Here is a 25,588-nt window from a genome sequence, read left to right on the forward strand (position 1 = left end):
ATGGAGTCATTAGAACTGATGGTTTGTAAATGGCACCCAGAATTATGTTGCACGAAGCACTATTTCACATCATTCTGGGTCCATTTGTGTGAAAACAAGGTCCAATCAGGCTGAAATGTTACAGGAAGGTAGAATCTATTGAGTTGTAAGTGATCTGAACGTTTCATGATGATAGCACTTTCCTAAGGGGGTCAAACCATGTCCCAAAGGCCACCAGATCTGGTGTCAATTTAAAGAAGTAGTCCAGTTACACATTTGTGGGCTTATAACGTGGCTTCTGAATGTCTTAGAGAGATCAGGTTTGTTTTATTATACTCCAATCAACAGCCCCTATAACCACAAAAAGGAATGGAGTCATTAGCACTTATGGTTTGTAAATAGCACCCAGAATTATGTTGCACGAAGCACAATTTCACATCATTCTGGGTTCATTTGTGTGAAAACAAGGTCCAATCAGGCTGAAACGTTACAGGAAGGTAGAATCTATTGAGTTGTAAGTGATCTGAACGTTTCATGATGATAGCACTTTCCTAAGGGGGTCAAACCATGTCCCAAAGGTCACCGGATCTGGTGTCAATTTAAAGAAGTAGTCCAGTTACACATTTGTGGGCTTATAACTTGGCTTCTGAATGTCCTAGAGAGATCAGGTTTGTTTTAGTGTACTCCAATCAACAGCCCCTACAACCACAAATAGGAATGGAGTCATTAGAACTGATGGTTTGTAAATGGCACCCAGAATTATGTTGCACGAAGCACTATTTCACATCATTCTGGGTCCATTTGTGTGAAAACAAGGTCCAATCAGGCTGAAATGTTACAGGAAGGAAGAATCTATTGAGTTGTAAGTGATCTGAACGTTTCATGATGATAGCACTTTCCTAAGGGGGTCAAACCATGTCCCAAAGGCCACCGGATCTGGTGTCATTTTAAAGAAGTTGTCCAGTTACACATTTGTGGGCTTATAACTTGGCTTCTGAATGTCCTGGAGCGATCAGGTTTGTTTTAGTGTACTCCAATCAACAGCCCCTACAACCACAAAAAGGAATGGAGTCATTAGCACTTATGGTTTGTAAATGGCACCCAGAATTATGTTGCATGAAGCACAATTTCACATCATTCTGGGTTCATTTGTGTGAAAACAAGGTCCAATCAGGCTGAAACGTTACAGGAATGTAGAATCTATTGAGTTGTAAGTGAGCTGAACGTTTCATGATGATAGCACTTTCCTAAGGGGGTCAAACCATGTCCCAAAGGTCACCGGATCTGGTGTCAATTTAAAGGAGTAGTCCAGTTACACATTTGTGGGCTTATAACTTGGCTTCTGAATGTCCTAGAGAGATCAGGTTTGTTTTAATGTACTCCAACCAACAGCCCCTACAACCACAAAAAGGAATGGAGTCATTAGCACTTATGGTTTGTAAATGGCACCCAGAATTATGTTGCACGAAACACAATTTCACATCATTCTGGGTCCATTTGTGTGAAAACAAGGTCCAATCAGGCTGAAACGTTACAAGAAGGTAGAATCTATTGAGTTGTAAGTGATCTGAACGTTTCATGATGATCGCACATTCCTATAGGGGGTCAAACCATGTCCCAAAGGTCACCGGGCCTGGTGTCACTTTAAAGAAGTAGTCCAGTTACACTTTTGTGGGCTTATAACGTTTCTTCTGAATGTCCTAGAGAGGTCAGGTTTGATTTAAAGTACTCCAATCAACAGCCCCAATTACCCCAAAAAGGAATGGAGTCATTAGCACTTATGGTTTTTAAACGGCACCCAGAATTATGTTGCACAAAGCACAATTTCACATCATTCTGGGTCCATTTATGTGAAAACAAGGTCCAATGAGGCTGAAACGTCACAGAAAAGTAGAATCTATTGAGTTGTAAGTGATCTGAACGTTTCATGATGATAGCACTTTCCTAAGGGGGTCAAACCATGTCCCAAAGGTCACCGGGCCTGGTGTCACTTTAAAGAAGTAGTCCAGTTACACCTTTGTGGGCTTATAACTTGGCTTTTGAATATCCTAGAGAGGTCAAGTTTGTTTTAGAGTACTCCAATTAACAGCCCCAATTACCCCAAAAAGGAATGGAGTCATTAGCACTTATGGTTTGTAAACGGCACCCAGAATTATGTTGCACAAAGCACAATTTCACATCATTCTGGGTCCATTTATGTGAAAACAAGGTCCAATCAGGCTGAAACGTCACAGAAAAGTAGAATCTATTGAGTTGTAAGTGATCTGAAGGTTTCATGATGATAGCACTTTCCTACGGGGGTCAAACCATGTCCCAAAGGTCACCGGATCTGGTGTAAATTTAAAGAAGTAGTCCAGTTACACATTTGTGGGCTTATAACTTGGCTTCTGAATGTCCTAGAGAGATCAGGTTTGTTTTAGTGTACTCCAATCAACAGCCCCTACAACCACAAAAAGGAATGGAGTCATTAGCACTTATGGTTTGTAAATGGCACCCAGAATTATGTTGCACGAAGCACAATTTTACATCATTCTGGGTCCATTTGTGTGAAAACAAGGTCCAATCAGGCTGAAACATTACAAGAAGGTAGAATCTATTGAGTTGTAAGTGATCTGAACGTTTCATGATGATCGCACATTCCTATAGGGGTCAAACCATGTCCCAAAGGTCACCGGGCCTGGTGTCACTTTAAAGAAGTAGTCCAGTTACACTTTTGTGGGCTTATAACGTTTCTTCTGAATGTCCTAGAGAGGTCAGGTTTGTTTTATTATACTCCAATCAACAGCCCCTACAACCACAAAAAGGAATGGAGTCATTAGCACTTATGGTTTGTAAATGGCACCCAGAATTATGTTGCACGAAGCACAATTTCACATCATTCTGGGTCCATTTGTGTGAAAACAAGGTCCAATCAGGCTGAAACGTTACAGGAAGGTAGAATATATTGAGTTGTAAGTGATCTGAACGTTTCATGATGATAGCACTTTCCTAAGGGGGTCAAACCATGTCCCAAAGGTCACCGGATCTGGTGTCAATTTAAAGAAGTAGTCCAGTTACACATTTGTGGGCTTATAACTTGGGTCCTGAATGTTCTAGAGAGATCAGGTTTGTTTTAATGTACTCCAATCAACAGCCCCTACAACCACAAAAAGGAATGGAGTCATTAGCACTTATGGTTTGTAAATGGCACCCAGAATTATGTTGCACGAAGCACAATTTCACATCATTCTGGGTCCATTTGTGTGAAAACAAGGTCCAATCAATCTGAAACGTTACAGGAAGGTAGAATCTGTTGAGTTGTAAGGGATCTGAACGTTTCATGATGATAGCACTTTCCTAAGGGGGTCAAACCATGTCCCAAAGGTCACCAGATCTGGTGTCAATTTAAAGAAGTAGTCCAGTTACACCTTTGTGGGCTTATAACGTGGCTTCTGAATGTCCTAGAGAGATCAGGTTTGTTTTATTATACTCCAATCAACAGCCCCTACAACCACAAAAAGGAATGGAGTCATTAGCACTTATGGTTTGTAAATGGCACCCAGAATTATGTTGCACGAAGCACAATTTCACATCATTCTGGGTCCATTTGTGTGAAAACAAGGTCCAATCAGGCTGAAACGCTACAAGAAGGTAGAATCTATTGAGTTGTAAGTGATCTGAACGTTTCAAGATGATTGCACAATTCCTATAGGGGGTAAAACCATGTCCCAAAGGTCACCGGGCCTGGTGTCACTTTAAAGATGTAGTCCAGTTACACCTTTGTGGGCTTATAACTTGGCTTCTGAATGTCCTAGAGAGGTTAGGTTTGTTTTAGTGTACTCCAATCAAAAGCCCTTACAACCACAAAAAGGAATGGAGTCATTAGCACTTATGGTTTGTAAATGGCACCCAGAATTATGTTGCACGAAGCACTATTTCACATCATTCTGGGTCCATTTGTGTGAAAACAAGGTCCAATCAGGCTGAAATGTTACAGGAAGGTAGAATCTATTGAGTTGTAAGTGATCTGAACGTTTCATGATGATAGCACTTTCCTAAGGGGGTCAAACCATGTCCCAAAGGCCACCGGATCTGGTGTCAATTTAAAGAAGTAGTCCAGTTACACATTTGTGGGCTTATAACGTGGCTTCTGAATGTCTTAGAGAGATCAGGTTTGTTTTATTATACTCCAATCAACAGCCCCTATAACCACAAAAAGGAATGGAGTCATTAGCACTTATGGTTTGTAAATAGCACCCAGAATTATGTTGCACGAAGCACAATTTCACATCATTCTGGGTTCATTTGTGTGAAAACAAGGTCCAATCAGGCTGAAACGTTACAGGAAGGTAGAATCTATTGAGTTGTAAGTGATCTGAACGTTTCATGATGATAGCACTTTCCTAAGGGGGTCAAACCATGTCCCAAAGGTCACCGGATCTGGTGTCAATTTAAAGAAGTAGTCCAGTTACACATTTGTGGGCTTATAACTTGGCTTCTGAATGTCCTAGAGAGATCAGGTTTGTTTTAGTGTACTCCAATCAACAGCCCCTACAACCACAAAAAGGAATGGAGTCATTAGCACTTATGGTTTGTAAATGGCACCCAGAATTATGTTGCACGAAGCACTATTTCACATCATTCTGGGTCCATTTGTGTGAAAACAAGGTCCAATCAGGCTGAAATGTTACAGGAAGGAAGAATCTATTGAGTTGTAAGTGATCTGAACGTTTCATGATGATAGCACTTTCCTAAGGGGGTCAAACCATGTCCCAAAGGCCACCGGATCTGGTGTCATTTTAAAGAAGTTGTCCAGTTACACATTTGTGGGCTTATAACTTGGCTTCTGAATGTCCTGGAGCGATCAGGTTTGTTTTAGTGTACTCCAATCAACAGCCCCTACAACCACAAAAAGGAATGGAGTCATTAGCACTTATGGTTTGTAAATGGCACCCAGAATTATGTTGCATGAAGCACAATTTCACATCATTCTGGGTTCATTTGTGTGAAAACAAGGTCCAATCAGGCTGAAACGTTACAGGAATGTAGAATCTATTGAGTTGTAAGTGAGCTGAACGTTTCATGATGATAGCACTTTCCTAAGGGGGTCAAACCATGTCCCAAAGGTCACCGGATCTGGTGTCAATTTAAAGGAGTAGTCCAGTTACACATTTGTGGGCTTATAACTTGGCTTCTGAATGTCCTAGAGAGATCAGGTTTGTTTTAATGTACTCCAACCAACAGCCCCTACAACCACAAAAAGGAATGGAGTCATTAGCACTTATGGTTTGTAAATGGCACCCAGAATTATGTTGCACGAAGCACAATTTCACATCATTCTGGGTCCATTTGTGTGAAAACAAGGTCCAATCAGGCTGAAACGTTACAAGAAGGTAGAATCTATTGAGTTGTAAGTGATCTGAACGTTTCATGATGATCGCACATTCCTATAGGGGGTCAAACCATGTCCCAAAGGTCACCAGGCCTGGTGTCACTTTAAAGAAGTAGTCCAGTTACACTTTTGTGGGCTTATAACGTTTCTTCTGAATGTCCTAGAGAGGTCAGGTTTGATTTAGAGTACTCCAATTAACAGCCCCTACAACCCCAAAAAGGAATGGAGTCTTTAGCACTTATGGTTTTTAAACGGCACCCAGAATTATGTTGCACAAAGCACAATTTCACATCATTCTGGGTCCATTTATGTGAAAACAAGGTCCAATCAGGCTGAAACGTCACAGAAAAGTAGAATCTATTGAGTTTTAAGTGATCTGAACGTTTCATGATGATAGCACTTTCCTAAGGGGGTCAAACCATGTCCCAAAGGTCACCGGATCTGGTGTCAATTTAAAGGAGTAGTCCAGTTACACATTCGTGGGCTTATAACTTGGCTTCTGAATGTCCAAGAGAGATCAGGTTTGTTTTGGTGTACTCCAATCAACAGCCCCTACAACCACAAAAAGGAATGGAGTCATTAGCACTTATGGTTTTTAAATGGCACCCAGAATTATGTTGCACGATGCACAATTTCACATCATTCTGGGTTCATTTGTGTGAAAACAAGATCCAATCAGGCTGAAACGTTACAGGAAGGTAGAATCTATTGAGTAGTAAATTGATCTGAACGTTTCATGATGATAGCACTTTCCTAAGGGGGTCAAACCATGTCCCAAAGGTCACCGGATCTGGTGTCAATTTAAAGAAGTAGTCCAGTTACACATTTGTGGGCTTATAACTTGGCTTCTGAATGTCCTAGAGAGATCAGGTTTGTTTTAATGTACTCCAATCAACAGCCCCTACAACCACAAAAAGGAATGGAGTCATTAGCACTTATGGTTTGTAAATGGCACCCAGAATTATGTTGCACGAAGCACAATTTCACATCATTCTGGGTCCATTTGTGTGAAAACAAGGTCCAATCAATCTGAAACGTTACAGGAAGGTAGAATCTGTTGAGTTGTAAGTGATCTGAACGTTTCATGATGATAGCACTTTCCTAAGGGGGTCAAACCATGTCCCAAAGGTCACCGGATCTGGTGTCAATTTAAAGAAGTAGTCCAGTTACACATTTGTGGGCTTATAACTTGGCTTCTGAATGTCCTAGAGAGATCAGGTTTGTTTTAGTGTACTCCAATCAACAGCCCCTACAACCACAAAAAGGAATGGAGTCATTAGCACTTATGGTTTTTAAATGGCACCCAGAATTATGTTGCACGAAGCACAATTTCACATCATTCTGGGTTCATTTGTGTGAAAACAAGATCAAATCAGGCTGAAACGTTACAGGAAGGTAGAATCTATTGAGTAGTAAGTGATCTGAACGTTTCATGATGATAGCACTTTCCTAAGGGGGTCAAACCATGTCCCAAAGGTCACCGGATCTGGTGTCAATTTAAAGAAGTAGTCCAGTTACACATTTGTGGGCTTATAACTTGGCTTCTGAATGTCCTAGAGAGATCAGGTTGGTTTTAATGTACTCCAATCAACAGCCCCTACAACCACAAAAAGGAATGGAGTCATAAGCACTTATGGTTTGTAAATGGCACCCAGAATTATGTTGCACGAAGCACAATTTCACATCATTCTGGGTCCATTTGTGTGAAAACAAGGTCCAATCAATCTGAAACGTTACAGGAAGGTAGAATCTGTTGAGTTGGAAGTGATCTGAACGTTTCATGATGATAGCACTTTCCTAAGGGGGTCAAACCATGTCCCAAAGGTCACCAGATCTGGTGTCAATTTAAAGAAGTAGTCCAGTTACACCTTTGTGGGATTATAACGTGGCTTCTGAATGTCCTAGAGAGATCAGGTTTGTTTTATTATACTCCAATCAACAGCCCCTACAACCACAAAAAGGAATGGAGTCATTAGCACTTATGGTTTGTAAATGGCACCCAGAATTATGTTGCACGAAGCACAATTTCACATCATTCTGGGTCCATTTGTGTGAAAACAAGGTCCAATCAGGCTGAAACGCTACAAGAAGTTAGAATCTATTGAGTTGTAAGTGATCTGAACGTTTCAAGATGATTGCACATTCCTATAGGGGGTAAAACCATGTCCCAAAGGTCACAGGGCCTGGTGTCACTTTAAAGATGTAGTCCAGTTACACCTTTGTGGGCTTATAACTTGGCTTCTGAATGTCCTAGAGAGGTTAGGTTTGTTTTAGTGTACTCCAATCCAAAGCCCTTACAACCACAAAAAGGAATGGAGTCATTAGCACTTATGGTTTGTAAATGGCACCCAGAATTATGTTGCACGAAGCACAATTTCACATCATTCTGGGTTCATTTGTGTGAAAACAAGGTCCAATCAGGCTGAAACGTTACAGGAAGGTAGAATCTATTGAGATGTAAGTGATCTGAACGTTTCATGATGATAGCACTTTCCTAAGGGGGTCAAACCATGTCCCAAAGGTCACCGGATCTGGTGTCAATTTAAAGAAGTAGTCCAGTTACACATTTGTGGGCTTATAACTTGGCTTCTGAATGTCCTAGAGAGATCAGGTTTGTTTTAGTGTACTCCAATCAACAGCCCCTACAACCACAAAAAGGAATGGAGTCATTAGCACTTATGGTTTGTAAATGGCACCCAGAATTATGTTGCACGAAGCACTATTTCACATCATTCTGGGTCCATTTGTGTGAAAACAAGGTCCAATCAGGCTGAAATGTTACAGGAAGGTAGAATCTATTGAGTTGTAAGTGATCTGAACGTTTCATGATGATAGCACTTTCCTAAGGGGGTCAAACCATGTCCCAAAGGCCACCGGATCTGGTGTCAATTTAAAGAAGTAGTCCAGTTACACATTTGTGGGCTTATAACGTGGCTTCTGAATGTCTTAGAGAGATCAGGTTTGTTTTATTATACTCCAATCAACAGCCCCTATAACCACAAAAAGGAATGGAGTCATTAGCACTTATGGTTTGTAAATAGCACCCAGAATTATGTTGCACGAAGCACAATTTCACATCATTCTGGGTTCATTTGTGTGAAAACAAGGTCCAATCAGGCTGAAACGTTACAGGAAGGTAGAATCTATTGAGTTGTAAGTGATCTGAACGTTTCATGATGATAGCACTTTCCTAAGGGGGTCAAACCATGTCCCAAAGGTCACCGGATCTGGTGTCAATTTAAAGAAGTAGTCCAGTTACACATTTGTGGGCTTATAACTTGGCTTCTGAATGTCCTAGAGAGATCAGGTTTGTTTTAGTGTACTCCAATCAACAGCCCCTACAACCACAAAAAGGAATGGAGTCATTAGAACTGATGGTTTGTAAATGGCACCCAGAATTATGTTGCACGAAGCACTATTTCACATCATTCTGGGTCCATTTGTGTGAAAACAAGGTCCAATCAGACTGAAATGTTACAGGAAGGTAGAATCTATTGAGTTGTAAGTGATCTGAACGTTTCATGATGATAGCACTTTCCTAAGGGGGTCAAACCATGTCCCAAAGGCCACCGGATCTGGTGTCAATTTAAAGAAGTAGTCCAGTTACACATTTGTGGGCTTATAACGTGGCTTCTGAATGTCTTAGAGAGATCAGGTTTGTTTTATTATACTCCAATCAACAGCCCCTATAACCACAAAAAGGAATGGAGTCATTAGCACTTATGGTTTGTAAATAGCACCCAGAATTATGTTGCACGAAGCACAATTTCACATCATTCTGGGTTCATTTGTGTGAAAACAAGGTCCAATCAGGCTGAAACGTTACAGGAAGGTAGAATCTATTGAGTTGTAAGTGATCTGAACGTTTCATGATGATAGCACTTTCCTAAGGGGGTCAAACCATGTCCCAAAGGTCACCGGATCTGGTGTCAATTTAAAGAAGTAGTCCAGTTACACATTTGTGGGCTTATAACTTGGCTTCTGAATGTCCTAGAGAGATCAGGTTTGTTTTAGTGTACTCCAATCAACAGCCCCTACAACCACAAATAGGAATGGAGTCATTAGAACTGATGGTTTGTAAATGGCACCCAGAATTATGTTGCACGAAGCACTATTTCACATCATTCTGGGTCCATTTGTGTGAAAACAAGGTCCAATCAGGCTGAAATGTTACAGGAAGGAAGAATCTATTGAGTTGTAAGTGATCTGAACGTTTCATGATGATAGCACTTTCCTAAGGGGGTCAAACCATGTCCCAAAGGCCACCGGATCTGGTGTCATTTTAAAGAAGTTGTCCAGTTACACATTTGTGGGCTTATAACTTGGCTTCTGAATGTCCTGGAGCGATCAGGTTTGTTTTAGTGTACTCCAATCAACAGCCCCTACAACCACAAAAAGGAATGGAGTCATTAGCACTTATGGTTTGTAAATGGCACCCAGAATTATGTTGCATGAAGCACAATTTCACATCATTCTGGGTTCATTTGTGTGAAAACAAGGTCCAATCAGGCTGAAACGTTACAGGAATGTAGAATCTATTGAGTTGTAAGTGATCTGAACGTTTCATGATGATAGCACTTTCCTAAGGGGGTCAAACCATGTCCCAAAGGCCACCGGATCTGGTGTCAATTTAAAGAAGTAGTCCAGTTACACATTTGTGGGCTTATAACGTGGCTTCTGAATGTCTTAGAGAGATCAGGTTTGTTTTATTATACTCCAATCAACAGCCCCTATAACCACAAAAAGGAATGGAGTCATTAGCACTTATGGTTTGTAAATAGCACCCAGAATTATGTTGCACGAAGCACAATTTCACATCATTCTGGGTTCATTTGTGTGAAAACAAGGTCCAATCAGGCTGAAACGTTACAGGAAGGTAGAATCTATTGAGTTGTAAGTGATCTGAACGTTTCATGATGATAGCACTTTCCTAAGGGGGTCAAACCATGTCCCAAAGGTCACCGGATCTGGTGTCAATTTAAAGAAGTAGTCCAGTTACACATTTGTGGGCTTATAACTTGGCTTCTGAATGTCCTAGAGAGATCAGGTTTGTTTTAGTGTACTCCAATCAACAGCCCCTACAACCACAAATAGGAATGGAGTCATTAGAACTGATGGTTTGTAAATGGCACCCAGAATTATGTTGCACGAAGCACTATTTCACATCATTCTGGGTCCATTTGTGTGAAAACAAGGTCCAATCAGGCTGAAATGTTACAGGAAGGAAGAATCTATTGAGTTGTAAGTGATCTGAACGTTTCATGATGATAGCACTTTCCTAAGGGGGTCAAACCATGTCCCAAAGGCCACCGGATCTGGTGTCATTTTAAAGAAGTTGTCCAGTTACACATTTGTGGGCTTATAACTTGGCTTCTGAATGTCCTGGAGCGATCAGGTTTGTTTTAGTGTACTCCAATCAACAGCCCCTACAACCACAAAAAGGAATGGAGTCATTAGCACTTATGGTTTGTAAATGGCACCCAGAATTATGTTGCATGAAGCACAATTTCACATCATTCTGGGTTCATTTGTGTGAAAACAAGGTCCAATCAGGCTGAAACGTTACAGGAATGTAGAATCTATTGAGTTGTAAGTGAGCTGAACGTTTCATGATGATAGCACTTTCCTAAGGGGGTCAAACCATGTCCCAAAGGTCACCGGATCTGGTGTCAATTTAAAGGAGTAGTCCAGTTACACATTTGTGGGCTTATAACTTGGCTTCTGAATGTCCTAGAGAGATCAGGTTTGTTTTAATGTACTCCAACCAACAGCCCCTACAACCACAAAAAGGAATGGAGTCATTAGCACTTATGGTTTGTAAATGGCACCCAGAATTATGTTGCACGAAACACAATTTCACATCATTCTGGGTCCATTTGTGTGAAAACAAGGTCCAATCAGGCTGAAACGTTACAAGAAGGTAGAATCTATTGAGTTGTAAGTGATCTGAACGTTTCATGATGATCGCACATTCCTATAGGGGGTCAAACCATGTCCCAAAGGTCACCGGGCCTGGTGTCACTTTAAAGAAGTAGTCCAGTTACACTTTTGTGGGCTTATAACGTTTCTTCTGAATGTCCTAGAGAGGTCAGGTTTGATTTAAAGTACTCCAATCAACAGCCCCAATTACCCCAAAAAGGAATGGAGTCATTAGCACTTATGGTTTTTAAACGGCACCCAGAATTATGTTGCACAAAGCACAATTTCACATCATTCTGGGTCCATTTATGTGAAAACAAGGTCCAATGAGGCTGAAACGTCACAGAAAAGTAGAATCTATTGAGTTGTAAGTGATCTGAACGTTTCATGATGATAGCACTTTCCTAAGGGGGTCAAACCATGTCCCAAAGGTCACCGGGCCTGGTGTCACTTTAAAGAAGTAGTCCAGTTACACCTTTGTGGGCTTATAACTTGGCTTTTGAATATCCTAGAGAGGTCAAGTTTGTTTTAGAGTACTCCAATTAACAGCCCCAATTACCCCAAAAAGGAATGGAGTCATTAGCACTTATGGTTTGTAAACGGCACCCAGAATTATGTTGCACAAAGCACAATTTCACATCATTCTGGGTCCATTTATGTGAAAACAAGGTCCAATCAGGCTGAAACGTCACAGAAAAGTAGAATCTATTGAGTTGTAAGTTATCTGAAGGTTTCATGATGATAGCACTTTCCTACGGGGGTCAAACCATGTCCCAAAGGTCACCGGATCTGGTGTAAATTTAAAGAAGTAGTCCAGTTACACATTTGTGGGCTTATAACTTGGCTTCTGAATGTCCTAGAGAGATCAGGTTTGTTTTAGTGTACTCCAATCAACAGCCCCTACAACCACAAAAAGGAATGGAGTCATTAGCACTTATGGTTTGTAAATGGCACCCAGAATTATGTTGCACGAAGCACAATTTTACATCATTCTGGGTCCATTTGTGTGAAAACAAGGTCCAATCAGGCTGAAACATTACAAGAAGGTAGAATCTATTGAGTTGTAAGTGATCTGAACGTTTCATGATGATCGCACATTCCTATAGGGGTCAAACCATGTCCCAAAGGTCACCGGGCCTGGTGTCACTTTAAAGAAGTAGTCCAGTTACACTTTTGTGGGCTTATAACGTTTCTTCTGAATGTCCTAGAGAGGTCAGGTTTGTTTTATTATACTCCAATCAACAGCCCCTACAACCACAAAAAGGAATGGAGTCATTAGCACTTATGGTTTGTAAATGGCACCCAGAATTATGTTGCACGAAGCACAATTTCACATCATTCTGGGTCCATTTGTGTGAAAACAAGGTCCAATCAGGCTGAAACGTTACAGGAAGGTAGAATATATTGAGTTGTAAGTGATCTGAACGTTTCATGATGATAGCACTTTCCTAAGGGGGTCAAACCATGTCCCAAAGGTCACCGGATCTGGTGTCAATTTAAAGAAGTAGTCCAGTTACACATTTGTGGGCTTATAACTTGGCTTCTGAATGTCCTAGAGAGATCAGGTTTGTTTTAGTGTACTCCAATCAACAGCCCCTACAACCACAAAAAGGAATGGAGTCATTAGAACTGATGGTTTGTAAATGGCACCCAGAATTATGTTGCACGAAGCACTATTTCACATCATTCTGGGTCCATTTGTGTGAAAACAAGGTCCAATCAGGCTGAAATGTTACAGGAAGGTAGAATCTATTGAGTTGTAAGTGATCTGAACGTTTCATGATGATAGCACTTTCCTAAGGGGGTCAAACCATGTCCCAAAGGCCACCGGATCTGGTGTCAATTTAAAGAAGTAGTCCAGTTACACATTTGTGGGCTTATAACGTGGCTTCTGAATGTCTTAGCGAGATCAGGTTTGTTTTATTATACTCCAATCAACAGCCCCTATAACCACAAAAAGGAATGGAGTCATTAGCACTTATGGTTTGTAAATAGCACCCAGAATTATGTTGCACGAAGCACAATTTCACATCATTCTGGGTTCATTTGTGTGAAAACAAGGTCCAATCAGGCTGAAACGTTACAGGAAGGTATAATCTATTGAGTTGTAAGTGATCTGAACGTTTCATGATGATAGCACTTTCCTAAGGGGGTCAAACCATGTCCCAAAGGTCACCGGATCTGGTGTCAATTTAAAGAAGTAGTCCAGTTACACATTTGTGGGCTTATAACTTGGCTTCAGAATGTCCTAGAGAGATCAGGTTTGTTTTAGTGTACTCCAATCAACAGCCCCTACAACCACAAATAGGAATGGAGTCATTAGAACTGATGGTTTGTAAATGGCACCCAGAATTATGTTGCACGAAGCACTATTTCACATCATTCTGGGTCCATTTGTGTGAAAACAAGGTCCAATCAGGCTGAAATGTTACAGGAAGGAAGAATCTATTGAGTTGTAAGTGATCTGAACGTTTCATGATGATAGCACTTTCCTAAGGGGGTCAAACCATGTCCCAAAGGCCACCGGATCTGGTGTCATTTTAAAGAAGTTGTCCAGTTACACATTTGTGGGCTTATAACTTGGCTTCTGAATGTCCTGGAGCGATCAGGTTTGTTTTAGTGTACTCCAATCAACAGCCCCTACAACCACAAAAAGGAATGGAGTCATTAGCACTTATGGTTTGTAAATGGCACCCAGAATTATGTTGCATGAAGCACAATTTCACATCATTCTGGGTTCATTTGTGTGAAAACAAGGTCCAATCAGGCTGAAACGTTACAGGAATGTAGAATCTATTGAGTTGTAAGTGAGCTGAACGTTTCATGATGATAGCACTTTCCTAAGGGGGTCAAACCATGTCCCAAAGGTCACCGGATCTGGTGTCAATTTAAAGGAGTAGTCCAGTTACACATTTGTGGGCTTATAACTTGGCTTCTGAATGTCCTAGAGAGATCAGGTTTGTTTTAATGTACTCCAACCAACAGCCCCTACAACCACAAAAAGGAATGGAGTCATTAGCACTTATGGTTTGTAAATGGCACCCAGAATTATGTTGCACGAAACACAATTTCACATCATTCTGGGTCCATTTGTGTGAAAACAAGGTCCAATCAGGCTGAAACGTTACAAGAAGGTAGAATCTATTGAGTTGTAAGTGATCTGAACGTTTCATGATGATCGCACATTCCTATAGGGGGTCAAACCATGTCCCAAAGGTCACCGGGCCTGGTGTCACTTTAAAGAAGTAGTCCAGTTACACTTTTGTGGGCTTATAACGTTTCTTCTGAATGTCCTAGAGAGGTCAGGTTTGATTTAAAGTACTCCAATCAACAGCCCCAATTACCCCAAAAAGGAATGGAGTCATTAGCACTTATGGTTTTTAAACGGCACCCAGAATTATGTTGCACAAAGCACAATTTCACATCATTCTGGGTCCATTTATGTGAAAACAAGGTCCAATGAGGCTGAAACGTCACAGAAAAGTAGAATCTATTGAGTTGTAAGTGATCTGAACGTTTCATGATGATAGCACTTTCCTAAGGGGGTCAAACCATGTCCCAAAGGTCACCGGGCCTGGTGTCACTTTAAAGAAGTAGTCCAGTTACACCTTTGTGGGCTTATAACTTGGCTTTTGAATATCCTAGAGAGGTCAAGTTTGTTTTAGAGTACTCCAATTAACAGCCCCAATTACCCCAAAAAGGAATGGAGTCATTAGCACTTATGGTTTGTAAACGGCACCCAGAATTATGTTGCACAAAGCACAATTTCACATCATTCTGGGTCCATTTATGTGAAAACAAGGTCCAATCAGGCTGAAACGTCACAGAAAAGTAGAATCTATTGAGTTGTAAGTGATCTGAAGGTTTCATGATGATAGCACTTTCCTACGGGGGTCAAACCATGTCCCAAAGGTCACCGGATCTGGTGTAAATTTAAAGAAGTAGTCCAGTTACACATTTGTGGGCTTATAACTTGGCTTCTGAATGTCCTAGAGAGATCAGGTTTGTTTTAGTGTACTCCAATCAACAGCCCCTACAACCACAAAAAGGAATGGAGTCATTAGCACTTATGGTTTGTAAATGGCACCCAGAATTATGTTGCACGAAGCACAATTTTACATCATTCTGGGTCCATTTGTGTGAAAACAAGGTCCAATCAGGCTGAAACATTACAAGAAGGTAGAATCTATTGAGTTGTAAGTGATCTGAACGTTTCATGATGATCGCACATTCCTATAGGGGTCAAACCATGTCCCAAAGGTCACCGGGCCTGGTGTCACTTTAAAGAAGTAGTGCAGTTACACTTTTGTGGGCTTATAACGTTTCTTCTGAATGTCCTAGAGAGGTCAGGTTTGTTTTATTATACTCCAATCAACAGCACCTACAACCACAAAAAGGAATGGAGTCATTAGCACTTATGGTTTGTAAATGGCACCCAGAATTATGTTGCACGAAGCACAATTTCACATCATTCTGGGTCCATTTGTGTGAAAACAAGGTCCAATCAGGCTGAAACGTTACAGGAAGGTAGAATATATTGAGTTGTAAGTGATCTGAACGTTTCATGATGATAGCACTTTCCTAAGGGGGTCAAACCATGTCCCAAAGGTCACCGGATCTGGTGTCAATTTAAAGAAGTAGTCCAGTTACACATTTGTGGGCTTATAACTTGGGTCCTGAATGTTCTAGAGAGATCAGGTTTGTTTTAATGTACTCCAATCAACAGCCCCTACAACCACAAAAAGGAATGGAGTCATTAGCACTTATGGTTTGTAAATGGCACCCAGAATTATGTTGCACGAAGCACAATTTCACATCATTCTGGGTCCATTTGTGTGAAAACAAGGTCCAATCAATCTGAAACGTTACAGGAAGGTAGAATCTGTTGAGTTGTAAGGGATCTGAACGTTTCATGATGATAGCACTTTCCTAAGGGGGTCAAACCATGTCCCAAAGGTCACCAGATCTGGTGTCAATTTAAAGAAGTAGTCCAGTTACACCTTTGTGGGCTTATAACGTGGCTTCTGAATGTCCTAGAGAGATCAGGTTTGTTTTATTATACTCCAATCAACAGCCCCTACAACCACAAAAAGGAATGGAGTCATTAGCACTTATGGTTTGTAAATGGCACCCAGAATTATGTTGCACGAAGCACAATTTCACATCATTCTGGGTCCATTTGTGTGAAAACAAGGTCCAATCAGGCTGAAACGCTACAAGAAGGTAGAATCTATTGAGTTGTAAGTGATCTGAACGTTTCAAGATGATTGCACATTCCTATAGGGGGTAAAACCATGTCCCAAAGGTCACCGGGCCTGGTGTCACTTTAAAGATGTAGTCCAGTTACACCTTTGTGGGCTTATAACTTGGCTTCTGAATGTCCTAGAGAGGTTAGGTTTGTTTTAGTGTACTCCAATCAAAAGCCCTTACAACCACAAAAAGGAATGGAGTCATTAGCACTTATGGTTTGTAAATGGCACCCAGAATTATGTTGCACGAAGCACTATTTCACATCATTCTGGGTCCATTTGTGTGAAAACAAGGTCCAATCAGGCTGAAATGTTACAGGAAGGTAGAATCTATTGAGTTGTAAGTGATCTGAACGTTTCATGATGATAGCACTTTCCTAAGGGGGTCAAACCATGTCCCAAAGGCCACCGGATCTGGTGTCAATTTAAAGAAGTTGTCCAGTTACACATTTGTGGGCTTATAACTTGGCTTCTGAATGTCCTGGAGCGATCAGGTTTGTTTTAGTGTACTCCAATCAACAGCCCCTACAACCACAAAAAGGAATGGAGTCATTAGCACTTATGGTTTTTAAATGGCACCCAGAATTATGTTGCACGAAGCACAATTCCACATCATTCTGGGTTCATTTGTGTGAAAACAAGGTCCAATCAGGCTGAAACGTTACAGGAAGGTAGAATTTATTGAGTTGTAAGTGATCTGAACATTTCATGATGATAGCACTTTCCTAAGGGGGTCAAACCATGTCCCAAAGGTCACCGGATCTGGTGTCAATTTAAAGAAGTAGTCCAGTTACACATTTGTGGGCTTATAACGTGGCTTCTGAATGTCTTAGAGAGATCAAGTTTGTTTTATTATACTCCAATCAACAGCCCCTATAACCACAAAAAGGAATGGAGTCATTAGCACTTATGGTTTGTAAATGGCACCCAGAATTATGTTGCACGAAGCACAATTTCACATCATTCTGGGTTCATTTGTGTGAAAACAAGGTCCAATCAGGCTGAAACGTTACAGGAAGGTAGAATCTATTGAGTTGTAAGTGATCTGAACGTTTCATGATGATAGCACTTTCCTAAGGGGGTCAAACCATGTCCCAAAGGTCACCGGATCTGGTGTCAATTTAAAGAAGTAGTCCAGTTACACATTTGTGGGCTTATAACTTGGCTTCTGAATGTCCTAGAGAGATCAGGTTTGTTTTAGTGTACTCCAATCAACAGCCCCTACAACCACAAAAAGGAATGGAGTCATTAGCACTTATGGTTTGTAAATGGCACCCAGAATTATGTTGCACGAAGCACAATTTCACATCATTCTGGGTCCATTTGTGTGAAAACAAGGTCCAATCAGGCTGAAATGTTACAGGAAGGTAGAATCTATTGAGTTGTAAGTGATCTGAACGTTTCATGATGATAGCACTTTCCTAAGGGGGTCAAACCATGTCCCAAAGGCCACCGGATCTGGTGTCAATTTAAAGAAGTTGTCCAGTTACACATTTGTGGGCTTATAACTTGGCTTCTGAATGTCCTGGAGCGATCAGGTTTGTTTTAGTGTACTCCAATCAACAGCCCCTACAACCACAAAAAGGAATGGAGTCATTAGCACTTATGGTTTTTAAATGGCACCCAGAATTATGTTGCACGAAGCACAATTTCACATCATTCTGGGTTCATTTGTGTGAAAACAAGGTCCAATCAGGCTGAAACGTTACAGGAAGGTAGAATTTATTGAGTTGTAAGTGATCTGAACGTTTCATGATGATAGCACTTTCCTAAGGGGGTCAAACCATGTCCCAAAGGTCACCGGATCTGGTGTCAATTTAAAGAAGTAGTCCAGTTACACATTTGTGGGCTTATAACGTGGCTTCTGAATGTCTTAGAGAGATCAGGTTTGTTTTATTATACTCCAATCAACAGCCCCTATAACCACAAAAAGGAATGGAGTCATTAGCACTTATGGTTTGTAAATAGCACCCAGAATTATGTTGCACGAAGCACAATTTCACATCATTCTGGGTCCATTTGTGTGAAAACAAGGTCCAGTCAGGCTGAAACGCTACAAGAAGGTAGAATCTATTGAGTTGTAAGTGATCTGAACGTTTCAAGATGATCGCACATTCCTATAGGGGGTAAAACCATGTCCCAAAGGTCACCGGGCCTGGTGTCACTTTAAAGATGTAGTCCAGTTAGACCTTTGTGGGCTAATAACTTGGCTTCTGAATGTCCTAGAGAGGTTAGGTTTGTTTTAGTGTACTCCAATCAAAAGCCCCTACAACCACAAAAAGGAATGGAGTCATTAGCACTGATGGTTTGTAAATGGCACCCAGAATTATGTTGCACGAAGCACAATTTCACATCATTATGGGTTCATTTGTGTGAAAACAAGGTCCAATCAGGCTGAAACGTTTCAGGAAGGTAGAATCTATTGAGTTGTAAGTGATCTGAACGTTTCATGATGATAGCACTTTCCTAAGGGGGTCAAACAATGTCCCAAAGGTCACCGGATCTGGTGTCAATTTAAAGAAGTAGTCCAGTTACACATTTGTGGGCTTATAACTTGGCTTCTGAATGTCCTAGAGAGATCAGGTTTGTTTTAGTGTACTCCAATCAACAGCCCCTACAACCACAAAAAGGAATGGAGTCATTAGCACTTATGGTTTGTAAATGGCACCCAGAATTATGTTGCACGAAGCACTATTTCACATCATTCTGGGTCCATTAGTGTGAAAACAAGGTCCAATCAGGCTGAAATGTTACAGGAAGGTAGAATCTATTGAGTTGTAAGTGATCTGAACGTTTCATGATGATCGCACATTCCTATAGGGGGTCAAACCATGTCCCAAAGGTCACCGGGCCTGGTGTCACTTTAAAGAAGTAGTCCAGTTACACTTTTGTGGGCTTATAACGTTTCTTCTGAATGTCCTAGAGAGGTCAGGTTTGATTTAGAGTACTCCAATCAACAGCCCCAATTACCCCAAAAAGGAATGGAGTCATTAGCACTTATGGTTTTTAAACGGCACCCAGAATTATGTTGCACAAAGCACAATTTCACATCATTCTGGGTCCATTTATGTGAAGACAAGGTCCAATCAGGCTGAAACGTCACAGAAAAGTAGAATCTATTGAGTTGTAAGTGATCTGAACGTTTCATGATGATAGCACTTTCCTAAGGGGGTCAAACCATGTCCCAAAGGTCACCGGGCCTGGTGTCACTTTAAAGAAGTAGTCCAGTTACACCTTTGTGGGCTTATAACTTGGCTTTTGAATATCCTAGAGAGGTCAAGTTTGTTTTAGAGTACTCCAATTAACAGCCCCAATTACCCCAAAAAGGAATGGAGTCATTAGCACTTATGGTTTCTATACGGCACCCAGAATTATGTTGCACAACGCACAATTTCACATCATTCTGGGTCCATTTATGTGAAAACAAGGTCCAATCAGGCTGAAACGTCACAGAAAAGTAGAATCTATTGAGTTCTAAGTGATCTGAAGGTTTCATGATGATAGCACTTTCCTACGGGGGTCAAACCATGTCCCAAAGGTCACCGGATCTGGTGTAAATTTAAAGAAGTAGTCCAGTTACACATTTGTGGGCTTATAACTTGGCTTATGAATGTCCTAGAGAGATCAGGTTTGTTTTAGTGTACTCCAATCAACAGCCCCTACAACCACAAAAAGGAATGGAGTCATTAGCACTTTTGGTTTGTAAATGGCACCCAGAATTATGTTGCACGAAGCACAATTTCACATCATTCTGGGTCCATTTGTGTGAAAACAAGGTCCAATCAGGCTGAAACATTACAAGAAGGTAGAATCTATTGAGTTGTAAGTGATCTGAACGTTTCATGATGATCGCACATTCCTATAGGGGTCAAACCATGTCCCAAAGGTCACCGGGCCTGGTGTCACTTTAAAGAAGTAGTCCAGTTACACTTTTGTGGGCTTATAACGTTTCTTCTGAATGTCCTAGAGAGGTCAGGTTTGATTTAGAGTACTCCAATCAACAGCCCCTACAACCACAAAAAGGAATGGAGTCATTAGCACTTATGGTTTGTAAATGGCACCCAGAATTATGTTGCACGAAGCACAATTTCACATCATTCTGGGTTCATTTGTGTGAAAACAAGGTCCAATCAGGCTGAAACGTTACAGGAAGGTAGAATCTATTGAGTTGTAAGTGATCTGAACGTTTCATGATGATAGCACTTTCCTAAGGGGGTCAAACCATGTCCCAAAGGTCACCGGATCTGGTGTCAATTTAAAGAAGTAGTCCAGTTACACATTTGTGGGCTTATAACTTGGCTTCTGAATGTCCTAGAGAGATCAGGTTTGTTTTAGTGTATTCCAATCAACAGCCCCTACAACCACAAAAAGGAATGGAGTCATTAGCACTTATGGTTTGTAAATGGCACCCAGAATTATGTTGCACGAAGCACTATTTCACATCATTCTGGGTCCATTTGTGTGAAAACAAGGTCCAATCAGGCTGAAATGTTACAGGAAGGTAGAATCTATTGAGTTGTAAGTGATCTGAACGTTTCATGATGATAGCACTTTCCTAAGGGGGTCAAACCATGTCCCAAAGGCCACCGGATCTGGTGTCAATTTAAAGAAGTTGTCCAGTTACACATTTGTGGGCTTATAACTTGGCTTCTGAATGTCCTGGAGCGATCAGGTTTGTTTTAGTGTACTCCAATCAACAGCCCCTACAACCACAAAAAGAAATGGAGTCATTAGCACTTATGGTTTTTAAATGGCACCCAGAATTATGTTGCACGAAGCACAATTTCACATCATTCTGGGTTCATTTGTGTGAAAACAAGGTCCAATCAGGCTGAAACGTTACAGGAAGGTAGAATTTATTGAGTTGTAAGTGATCTGAATGTTTCATGATGATAGCACTTTCCTAAGGGGGTCAAACCATGTCCCAAAGGTCACCGGATCTGGTGTCAATTTAAAGAAGTAGTCCAGTTACACATTTGTGGGCTTATAACGTGGCTTCTGAATGTCTTAGAGAGATCAGGTTTGTTTTATTATACTCCAATCAACAGCCCCTATAACCACAAAAAGGAATGGAGTCATTAGCACTTATGGTTTGTAAATAGCACCCAGAATTATGTTGCACGAAGCACAATTTCACATCATTCTGGGTCCATTTGTGTGAAAACAAGGTCCAGTCAGGCTGAAACGCTACAAGAAGGTAGAATCTATTGAGTTGTAAGTGATCTGAACGTTTCAAGATGATCGCACATTCCTATAGGGGGTAAAACCATGTCCCAAAGGTCACCGGGCCTGGTGTCACTTTAAAGATGTAGTCCAGTTAGACCTTTGTGGGCTTATAACTTGGCTTCTGAATGTCCTAGAGAGGTTAGGTTTGTTTTAGTGTACTCCAATCAAAAGCCCCTACAACCACAAAAAGGAATGGAGGTATTAGCACTGATGGTTTGTAAATGGCACCCAGAATTATGTTGCACGAAGCACAATTTCACATCATTCTGGGTTCATTTGTGTGAAAACAAGGTCCAATCAGGCTGAAACGTTACAGGAAGGTAGAATCTATTGAGTTGTAAGTGATCTGAACGTTTCATGATGATAGCACTTTCCTAAGGGGGTCAAACCATGTCCCAAAGGCCACCGGATCTGGTGTCAATTTAAAGAAGTTGTCCAGTTACACATTTGTGGGCTTATAACTTGGCTTCTGAATGTCCTGGAGCGATCAGGTTTGTTTTAGTGTACTCCAATCAACAGCCCCTACAACCACAAAAAGGAATGGAGTCATTAGCACTTATGGTTTGTAAATAGCACCCAGAATTATGTTGCACGAAGCACAATTTCACATCATTCTGGGTCCATTTGTGTGAAAACAAGGTCCAGTCAGGCTGAAACGCTACAAGAAGGTAGAATCTATTGAGTTGTAAGTGATCTGAACGTTTCAAGATGATCGTACATTCCTATAGGGGGTAAAACCATGTCCCAAAGGTCACCGGGCCTGGTGTCACTTTAAAGATGTAGTCCAGTTAGACCTTTGTGGGCTTATAACTTGGCTTCTGAATGTCCTAGAGAGGTTAGGTTTGTTTTAGAGTACTCCAATCAAAAGCCCCTACAACCACAAAAAGGAATGGAGTTATTAGCACTGATGGTTTGTAAATGGCACCCAGAATTATGTTGCACGAAGCACAATTTCACATCATTCTGGGTTCATTTGTGTGAAAACAAGGTCCAATCAGGCTGAAACGTTTCAGGAAGGTAGAATCTATTGAGTTGTAAGTGATCTGAACGTTTCATGATGATAGCACTTTCCTAAGGGGGTCAAACAATGTCCCAAAGGTCACCGGATCTGGTGTCAATTTAAAGAAGTAGTCCAGTTACACATTTGTGGGCTTATAACTTGGCTTCTGAATGTCCTAGAGAGATCAGGTTTGTTTTAGTGTACTCCAATCAACAGCCCCTACAACCACAAAAAGGAATGGAGTCATTAGTACTTATGGTTTGTAAATGGCACCCAGAATTATGTTGCACGAAGCACTATTTCACATCATTCTGGGTCCATTTGTGTGAAAACAAGGTCCAATCAGGCTGAAACGTTACAGGAAGGTAGAATCTATTGAGTTGTAAGTGATCTGAACGTTTCATGATGATAGCACTTTCCTAAGGGGGTCAAACCATGTCCCAAAGGTCACCGGATCTTGTGTCAATTTAAAGAAGTAGTCCAGTTACACATTTGTGGGCTTATAACTTGGCTTCTGAATGTCCTAGAGAGATCAGGTTTGTTTTAGTGTACTCCAATCAACAGCCCCTACAACCACAAAAAGGAATGGAGTCATTAGCACTCATGGTTTGTAAATGGCACCCATAATTATGTTGCACGAAGCACTATTTCACATCATTCTGGGTCCATTTGTGTGAAAACAAGGTCCAATCAGGCTGAAATGTTACAGGAAGGTAGAATCTATTGAGTTGTAAGTGATCTGAACGTTTCATGATGATAGCACTTTCCTAAGGGGGTCAAACCATGTCCCAAAGGCCACCGGATCTGGTGTCAATTTAAAGAAGTTGTCCAGTTACACATTTGTGGGCTTATAACTTGGCTTCTGAATGTCCTGGAGCGATCAGGTTTGTTTTAGTGTACTCCAATCAACAGCCCCTACAACCACAAAAAGGAATGGAGTCATTAGCACTTATGGTTTTTAAATGGCACCCAGAATTATGTTGCACGAAGCACAATTTCACATCATTCTGGGTCCATTTGTGTGAAAACAAGGTCCAATCAGGCTGAAACGTTACAGGAAGGTAGAATTTATTGAGTTGTAAGTGATCTGAACGTTTCATGATGATAGCACTTTCCTAAGGGGGTCAAACCATGTCCCAAAGGTCACCGGATCTGGTGTCAATTTAAAGAAGTAGTCCAGTTACACATTTGTGGGCTTATAACGTGGCTTCTGAATGTCTTAGAGAGATAAGGTTTGTTTTATTATACTCCAATCAACAGCCCCTATAACCACAAAAAGGAATGGAGTCATTAGCACTTATGGTTTGTAAATGGCACCCAGAATTATGTTGCACGAAGCACAATTTCACATCATTCTGGGTTCATTTGTGTGAAAACAAGGTCCAATCAGGCTGAAACGTTACAGGAAGGTAGAATTTATAGAGTTGTAAGTGATCTGAATGTTTCATGATGATAGCAATTTCCTAAGGGGGTCAAACCATGTCCCAAAGGTCACCGGATCTGGTGTCACTTTAAAGAAGTAGTCCAGTTACACATTTGTGGGCTTATAACTTTGCTTCTGAATGTCCTAGAGAGATCAGGTTTGTTTTAGTATACTCCAATCAACAGCCCCTACAACCACAAAAAGGATTGGAGTCATTAGCACTTATTGTTTTTAAATGGCACCCAGAATTATGTTGCACGAAGCACAATTTCACATCATTCTGGGTTCATTTGTGTGAAAACAAGGTCCAATCAGGCTGAAACGTTACAGGAAGGTAGAATCTATTGAGTTGTAAGTGATCTGAACGTTTCATGATGATAGCACTTTCCTATGGGGGTCAATCCATGTCCCAAAGGTCACCGGATCTGGTGTCAATTTAAAGAAGTTGTCCAGTTACACATTTGTGGGCTTATAACTTGGCTTCTGAATGTCCTAGAGCGATCAGGTTTGTTTTAGTGTACTCCAATCAACAGCCCCTACAACCACAAAAAGGAATGGAGACATTAGCACTTATGGTTTTTAAATGGCACCCAGAATTATGTTGCACGAAGCACAATTTCACATCATTCTGGGTTCATTTGTGTGAAAACAAGGTCCAATCAGGCTGAAACGTTACAGGAAGGTAGAATCTATTGAGTTGTAAGTGATCTGAACGTTTCTTGATGATAGCACTTTCCTAAGGGGGTCAAACCATGTCCCAAAGGTCACCGGATCTTGTGTCAATTTAAAGAAGTAGTCCAGTTACACATTTGTGGGCTTATAACTTGGCTTCTGAATGTCCTGGAGCGATTAGGGTTGTTTTAGTGTACTCCAATCAACAGCCCCTACAACCACAAAAAGGAATGGAGTCATTAGAACTGATGGTTTTTAAATGGCACCCAGAATTATGTTGCACAAAGCACAATTTCACTTCATTCTGGGTTCATTTGTGTGAAAACAAGGTCCAATCAGGCTGAAACGTTACAGGAAGGTAGAATTTATTGAGTTGTAAGTGATCTGAACGTTTCGTGATGATAGCACTTTCCTAAGGGGGTCAAACCATGTCCCAAAGGTCATCGGATCTGGTGTCACTTTAAAGAAGTAGTCCAGTTACACATTTGTGGGCTTATAACTTGGCTTCTGAATGTCCTAGAGTGATCAGGTTTGTTTTAGTATACTCCAATCAACAGCCCCTATAACCACAAAAAGGATCGGAGTCATTAGCACTTATGGTTTTTAAATGGCACCCAGAATTATGTTGCACGAAGCACAATTTCACATCATTCTGGGTTCATTTGTGTGAAAACGAGGTCCAATCAGGCTGAAACGTTACAGGAAGTTAGAATCTATTGAGTTGTAAGTGATCTGAACGTTTCATGATG

The sequence above is a fragment of the Nothobranchius furzeri genome, chromosome 4, assembly GCF_043380555.1.
Source record: "Nothobranchius furzeri strain GRZ-AD chromosome 4, NfurGRZ-RIMD1, whole genome shotgun sequence".
NCBI lineage: Eukaryota > Metazoa > Chordata > Actinopteri > Cyprinodontiformes > Nothobranchiidae > Nothobranchius > Nothobranchius furzeri.